The sequence below is a fragment of the Galeopterus variegatus genome, unplaced genomic scaffold (assembly GCF_000696425.1).
Source record: "Galeopterus variegatus unplaced genomic scaffold, G_variegatus-3.0.2 Scaffold3256, whole genome shotgun sequence".
Taxonomy (NCBI): domain Eukaryota; kingdom Metazoa; phylum Chordata; class Mammalia; order Dermoptera; family Cynocephalidae; genus Galeopterus; species Galeopterus variegatus.
Window position 1 is genome coordinate 124,112 of NW_007729367.1, and position 7,045 is coordinate 131,156.

The 7,045-nt window shown below is 40.2% G+C and overlaps 1 pseudogene; it reads right to left on the reverse strand.

Annotated features, from left to right (window-relative positions):
* Nucleotides 1–886: 886 nt before the first annotated feature.
* Nucleotides 887–4,816, reverse strand: LOC103600165 (annotated as a pseudogene).
* Nucleotides 4,817–7,045: the final 2,229 nt, after the last annotated feature.

The window sequence follows — 7,045 nt, forward strand, 5'->3', positions numbered from 1 at the left end:
GCCCATACCCACAAATATCTCTTTTATCCAGCTCTCATACTCTGGGCCATTGATGTGGTCTGAATATTTGTCCCCTCCAAAGCTCGTGTGGAAGCTTGATCCCCATTGTAGCAGTGTTAAGAGGGTGGGACATCTGACTATGGTGTTTGAAAGGTGGGACCTTTGGGAGGTGATTTGATCATGAGGGCTATACGCGCATGAATGGATTAACCCAGTCATGAGTTACTGGATTAAAGGGTTAATGGATGAATGGATTATCGCAGGAGGGGCACTTATGAGGAGAGCAAGTAAGCATGTGGAAGTGCTCTTGCTCAGTCCTTGCCGTGTGAAGCTCTGCACTGCCCAGGGATCCTGCGGAGAGTTTCTACCAAGAAGGCTCTTGCCAGATGCTTCATCTCGACCTTGGACTTCCCAGCCTCCAAAACTGTAAGAAATAAACTCTGTTTTTTGATTAATCACCCAGTTTCATGTATTGTTATAAACAACAGAAAATGGACTAATAAAGCCACTATTCATGTGCCCTAATCACCCCAGGGCCAGGAACCAGACAGCTATAAACAGCCTCTATGTGCCAGAACCCACTGAAATTATTTGAAGTGGCCAGTCCTAAAACTGTTCATCCTGCCTAGCCTGCCCCTTCCCATGGAAATCACAATAAAGGCTCTGTCCAAATTTCCTCCCTTTACCTTTGCCTCCTGACCAACCCTACTGGCTCCCAGGCGGCCTCCCATGGTGTGGCATGCCCCCTCCTGTTGAAACTGTGAGCCACAAACTGTCTTTTCAATGGCAATTGTCATCTGATCTGTTGACCTTACTATACTTCAAATCGTTTATTAACACTCTACATTTAAAAACACGTGGCTGCTGGGCAGCGATACTGCAGCTTTTACCGATGACAGTGGGCTGTAGAAGTCAGAACCCCTGCCACTGCTCCTTCCACAAGCTGGATGTCCCCATGGCCACTCTCATCAGAGCAGATTTCATGGGACATCTCATTCGTATGAGTTGCTTCCAAAAGAAAGTCGCACATTGGTGGAGCTTTGGTCATGAACTCATATCCTAGCTTCAAGACAGGAGGAGAAAATTAGTTGCTGGCTTCCATTTTAGGATGTGCATTCGAAAGATATAAAACTCTCAAGATATGAGAAAAGAGTTCAAAAGGTCCTGGGTGGTCAAATATTTTTCAAACAAATGAAGAACCAGCAAATTTTTAACAAAGAAATGATAATTTTTATTAACCTTTACCATATTTAGAATCAGCATAGCCAAAACATGTTTTTGTAAATAGACAGTTGATGTGCCCAGAGATCCACCTCTGGGTCATCTCAGGAAACGTATTTGTCAAGAGATGTTCACTCATTTTTCTCAGTTCCCATGGGGAGCCAGTTACGGGAGCAGGGGAGGGGTCAGTGCTTTTTAGGGAAAAACAATCTTCTCAGACACCTAATGGGGAGAAACCCATGCATTGTTGCAGAATTGACCATCCTTATGCTGTTGGTGTCATTTCATCCCTAAGATACCATTTCCAAGACAGTTTACAAGTCTTCCTGTCCTCAGGTTCCTGTCAAAACTTTCCAATGTTTTTATACTTGGCAGGACTGTCTCTTTGCATCCTTGCCTTGGGGGGCTTCTATTCTACCTGTAGTAGTTCCTCGTGCTTTATATAAAGAATGACCACGTCCTTCAGCCTATAAAGAGAGAGGGGTACCTTAAGTCAAAATTATTAAGACACTCTGGTATTGGTGAAAAGAAAAACAATGCTGTCTGGGTGAGTGTCTACACGTACACAATTGAATATTAGGCGAGTATGATCTACTGAGAGTATAAAGGAGTTCAACATTTCTTTAAAAGTTTGGACTGACTATCCACTGACCAGTATCCTCCAAAAAAAAAAAAAAAAAAAAAAAAAAAAAAAAAAAGTTGGGAGGGTTTGCCAAAGAACGTTTTAAAAATGAAAATGATCTTGTTTCTAAATATTACTTGGATGGGAAAAATACTTGGAGAACTTGCCTAAGAGAAATGCTAGTTTTATTACTATTTCACATTTATTGAGGACCATGGATTAGTCATGGCTCCCTCCTACTGGGCTCATTCTTCTAACAAATGGGAAAAGAAGAAAAGACTGAAGGTTCTTTCTTCCAAATGCCTACACTTTAAGAAGTTAGAACTGGTATTTAGCCATCATTTCCCCTTTTGAAATCTCCTAAATCTTCTCATAAACACAGATTCCAGACAGAGGAGTTGTTGCAGGGACGCTTTATGACATCTCAACGTGTCTTTTGGCAGAGTAGGCTCTCTTTGTCATTCCAGTTCAGCTTTTTAGGTCCAGCACCATGTAACCCTGAAAAAAGAGTTGTCTGGCTTGAGGCTTGGGGTAAGGTGCCAAAGCCAATTCTTCTGGATTCAGCAGATATTCTGCTACCAGTTGCAAAGATAGGCTCTCCAAAGAGGAAAGCCTATCTACCCCCAGAGTTTACACTGAAAAAGGCCAGGCTTCTCTGATTGTTCAAGGCACCCCCACCCTCACGTTATACTTATCCCCACTGTAGATGTTGACCCAAATCCAAATCTGTCTCATAAACTCTCAGGAAAATGTCCATTTCCTCAGCAACATTTTCTCAGCTTCCTGTGTCATGGAAAAAAGCCAATTCATGAGATAATTTGCAATGAAGAGTTAACAAAGGATTAATATGTTACTCTATCAGGGAGAGTTTCATTTTCAAAGGAGAAGTTAGAGAGTTTTTGTTTTAGGCATTCTCATGAGACAGGAGACTTTTTTTTTTTTTTAGCAATGGAACCTTCTCATCTCAAACCCTACCTAGACCAGAAGCTCCTCAGATCTCCTTAGTCACATGTGTTTCCAGCATCATCATAGCCAGCCATTGACTTCAGTGAAGATGTCTTGATTTGTTATGTGTGTGTTTCAGAAAATTTTAAGATTGTATCTTTTCTGACTTGGGAGGAAGTTCAAAGATTATCCAATGCAACCTTCACCGAGGCATGTATCTACTCTCTGGCAGTGCAGACCGTGTCTCCATGAATCACATGCATAATTCTACCTCAAGTTATTAATCAGACCCACTCAGGATAACATCCTTTTTGATAAACTTAGAGTCAACTGATTAGGGACTTTAATTACACCTGCTAGATTCCTTCACAACAGAGGAAATATAAGTTTACCATGGAGAAATCTGACACTGTCTTAGCCAGGTGGTCAAGGCTGACATTATCAGTGTTAAGTCATGTTAATTGAATGTGCCCTGGATAGGATGTGATAAGAAAGGCCACTGCACCTCTGTGGCTTTTCTCCCCCAAACCCATAACTCCAGTCTGATTATGAGATAAACATCAGAAAACTCCAAACTGGGGGACATTCTGAAAAATACCTGATCAGTATGCCTCAAAACGGTCAAGGTCATCAAAAACAAAAAAAGTCTGAGAAACTGTCATAGCCAAGGCGAGCCTAAGGAGAAGTGATGACTAAATGTTATGTGGCAACTGGGATGGGTTCTTGCAACAGAAAAAGGACATTAGGTAAAAACTAAGGAAATCTCAATGAAGTATAGTCTTTGGTTAATAATGTATCAATATCGATTCATTAATTGTAGCAAATGTACCATACCAATGTAAGATGTTAATAATGGAGGAAATTGGGTGTGGGCTGTACAAAAACTTTGTAATACTCTTGCAAATTTTCTGTTAATGTATAACCACGCTAAAATAAAAAAGCTTATTGTAAATAATAAATTTTCTCATTTTGATAGCAGATTCATATGACTAATTTTATCCTCCTGATATATTCAAGTTGCTACTTATGAATCACTTTCTGATCAGGAAGTTTTCAGGTCTTTCCATTACTTTGTGAGTTACTGGGGAACTCTTTTGAATGAAGAGCTCACTAACATCACAACAAACAAACCTGTGCATTACTGAGTGTCACTGGGTCCCAGGCAGAGCACTTAGCACTTAGCTGCATTATCTCATGAAACACCGTGAGGTCAGTGCTTTTGTTACCCCTCTTTCATTTTTGAGGAAAGTGAGGCTTAGAGAAATTGCCTAAGCTTATTTAGCTGGAGTTCAATCTAGGTCTGACTGCTTCAAAGTCTATTATTTTTTAAAATAAACTTTTTTTTTTTTTTCAATTTCAAAAACAATTTTATCTCAAAAATATTTTACACTAATTTTCCAAAGTGCTGTTGCTCACTGGCTCACTTTATCTCAACAACCCAGTTAGGAGACAGCACTTTTTATACAATAGCAGAGGCTGTTAGAAATGTTGGGTCTTTAAACCTTATTACAAAGCTCCTTTCACCTCCAGTCCCAAGACAACAAATCCTGTGGTTCTCCCTCATTATCGCTGTCCCCATTCTCTTCCTTTTTCTGCAGTTCTTTTATGGTCAGAACCTCTTTAAGCTTATTTTCATATCATCCTGGCGATTCTGCAGCTTTTCCATCCGATGGTAACACTCTTTACTTGTCCTCTCCCCAGTCTGGTGCTTTGACTATCCTTCCTCATCCTCTGCAACAACTATGGCTTCCGAATAGTGTTGATCTGCCTCATGGCTGTATGAAATTCATCTCACTCTTGGTCCATCTGATCCTTTGGGGCATCGACCATTTGTACCTTTGCATCTACCTCAGGTAGCCTTCCAGGTAATGCTTCTGCAGTATTTTCTCTCCATTCCACCCCCTTTTCATGTATTTCTGCTTTCTCAATTGACCCTTAATGAGAGATTAAGAGGGCCTTGGGAGAATTTGGATTAAAGAAATGGTTGGTCAGCATACTATTTGTTGCCTCCCACAAGGAGGAGGAAAGTGAGCATGCATCAGTCAAAAGTTAGCTGAAACAGGTTTTATTTTCCTGTCTCAAAGTTATCTTGTAGTGGGTAAACTTAGCGGGCACCAAAAGAGGACCTTACCCTCCTGATGACATCAGGAACCTGAAAATTCTCTACCAAGGTGCTAGATCCAGATTAGACCAGTCACAGAACTGGATTCAGAATTGACCAATCAGCTCCTGACTTTATCAGCCTATCACCCTTTGTCTGTCATGTGGCCTGACAGATTTAGCCAACCAGGGATCCTGCATATCCTTTAAAAGCCCATTTAGCCCCTGGTTTTGGGAAACAGATTTGACAGCTGTACCTCCTGTGTCCATGCCAGTCCACTTTGCAAATAAAACCTTTTTTCTTGTAAAGCTGATACCAAGGTATTGGCTACTGTGGGCACTGGGTAGCAAGCCCTTGCCCTCTGCACAGGGCGGCTGCTTGCTCTTAATTGGGGTGTTACGTGGGGCCCAACTCTGCTGTCCCAGACGGCTGCACTTTGGGAATGGAGATTTAATGCTGCTTCTCCTTCATCAACTGCTGCAGATTCACCACTCTCTTTCCCTCCCAGAGGCAGAGTGCTCTTTGAGACCAGACCCAAGGTGATTCTGGCTTATATCTTCTAAAATAAGCTTTTGATTTTAGAATCATTTTAGATTTACAGAAAAGTTGTAAAGTTAGTACAGAGAGTTCCTGTATACCCAGTTTCCCCCAATGTTAATATTGTATATAACTATGGTGCATTTGCCAAAACTATGAGATTAACATTGGTACATTACTATTAATTAATCTCTGGGCTTTATTCAGATTTCACCAGTTTTTCCACTACTGTCCTCTTTAATTCCTAGAACCTAATATAATATACCAAGTTGCATTTAGCAAAGCTTATGGTTTGAATCATTTCACTTGTTTTGCTGTATAGAGAAGCTTATAAATCTGCAGAGAGATGTGCAGTACTGGTTTTTCTATGAGTCTGTGTGACACAGGCTAATAATGGGATTGTTCAGGTCAAACATTTCTATTTTTCTCAGAATATGCTAACTGCTTCAATTTTCAGATATACTTTGATTGTGGTGCCTGACCTAAACACTCAGAAACTTTTCCTTAAAGCTTTTTGTAACAGCTTTTAGTAGCACTTTTATAGTTTCTTAGTTTTCAAGGAAAAAAAACTCCCAAGTAACCATATCAGTGTCAAAATAACTTAGAACTTTGAAGCCATTGATGCACATTTTCCATTTTTCAGTCATCCTGTCCTGATGACGTCCTTCAGTATGTCTTAATCCCTCTCTTCCTCACCATTCCTGTTGCTATCACCTGAGTCCATCCAGGAAAATATTGTTTCATGTCTGCACTCCTTAAAGACTCTCTTTGCCTCTAGACTCCTTCATCTCTTTTATGTCTCTTGTATCAATATCAGACTGACCTTTTAAAATCATTTGTTTTATCATATTATCCCCCTGCTCGAAACTCCTCAGGCTCCACTTAATGATTCAGGAGAAACATCCAAGCTCCAAAATGTTATTAAATGTTGTCCCTATTCTGCTCGCATTCCATCCATCCAAACCAACTTCCTATGACTTTCGAACACGAACCTTTTTTCCAAATGAATCCCACCCTTCAGAGTCCATCCAGCACGCCAAACTCTAACTCAAAGCTTATGCTTATGCTAATGCCCATATTTAGAATATCTTTTGTCCTCTCTTTTCTGTGTCCAAGTGTTTTCCATCTTTTAAAGAATGGTGCAAGGTTTATCTGATGGCTCCTTAGGGTCTATATAAAGAAAAGAATTTGCTTCTCTTGGTAATTCAGAGTGTACAATGTTTGTCTGACAATGTGTCCAAGTGAAAAGAGGAGGCCAATTTGTAGTCCTAATTATGTTCTCTCATGTGTCCTTTCATTTTTTTATTTTTTACCGCCACCACCATGTTGACCCCTTGGCAAGCCACACTCAGTGTGTGTATGTGCAAAAATCCTCTCCCCTTGCACTCCCTGGGTACAACTGAAACAAACAATGACAGAACTTCAAAAGGCTTTTCTATATAACAGGAAATAACAAAAGAAAAATAAATACCAAGTTTCAAGAAGCCACAAATAGCTCAATTTACATAATACAAGTAACTCAACCTATCTTGATGTATTAATTAGGATTAGGTTCAGATGTACTGGCCAAAAACTCAAACAAAGAATGGAGTAAAAATATAAGAATTTATTCACTCTTG